Here is a 1,053-nt window from a genome sequence, read left to right as displayed (position 1 = left end):
GGCCTTCATGGCGGGCAAGGGAGGTTCTTGTAGTGTTGGGGGATGTTAGGGGTGAGAAAAGGGTGGCTAAAGGGATTGCAGAGGTAATTGGTGTCGGTAAAGAAGGAAAAAGAGGATAAAATAAAGGAGATGGAGGAAGATATTAGGATGTGGAAGAAAAGGGCGGAAAAAAGGCTAGAGAAGGTGAAAGGGATGTCGGGAATAGAAGCAGTGGACATGGGGGAAGGTAAGATGCAAGGTATTTGGGAGAAAGTGGAGATCATGATAGAAGAGAAAGTGGGAGAGCGTAGGAATGAAAAGGAGGAGAGAGCGGATAGGGAAAGGATAAGAGCAATGAAGTTGAGAATGGAGAGAAAAGAGAAGGCAGATTCGAGAAATAATATAAAGACAAGAGGATTAAAGCTCAAGAGAGGGGAAGAAAGGGACGGGGTGGAAGTGCTACTACAGAGCATAGGGTGGGTTGAAGGCAAGATAGCGAAAGTTAGGATGGAGGAAAGAAAGGAGAATAAAGTGGCGGTGGTGGAATTGAAGAACTGGGAAGAAAAATTGGGGGTAATGCGTAACAAAAATAGAATAAAGGACAATAAGGTTTTTATCGATGAAGATTTGACGAGGAAGAAAAGACAGGTTCAGAAAATGCTAAATGACAGGGCTAGGAAGGAGAGAAGCGAAGGGAGAGCAGTGAAAGTAAGGTATCAGAAAATAAAAATAGACGAGAAAATGTAGGTATGGGACGAAGAAAAGGAGGCGTTGAAGAAAGTGCAGGGGAATTTGTATCGAGGGAAGTAGGGGGGTGGGAGTAAAACAGGGTGGAGGAATGTTAAAGGTGCTGTACTGGAACGTGTCAGGGGTAAAGAAGAAAGATGAGGATTTTTGGAGGTATATTCAGGAGTTTGATGTGATTGGACTGGTAGAGACGTGGGTAGCGAGAGAGGAATGGGATAAAGTAGAGCGAAAGTTTCCGGAGGGTATAGGTGGAGGCTGCAGGAGGCGGTCAAAGTAAAAAGGAAAGTAAGGGCTAGCGGGGGAATTATAACAGGGGTTAGGGATGGA

The sequence above is a fragment of the Belonocnema kinseyi genome, chromosome 4, assembly GCF_010883055.1.
Source record: "Belonocnema kinseyi isolate 2016_QV_RU_SX_M_011 chromosome 4, B_treatae_v1, whole genome shotgun sequence".
Lineage (NCBI taxonomy): Eukaryota > Metazoa > Arthropoda > Insecta > Hymenoptera > Cynipidae > Belonocnema > Belonocnema kinseyi.
Note: the sequence above shows the minus strand (reverse complement) of the source record.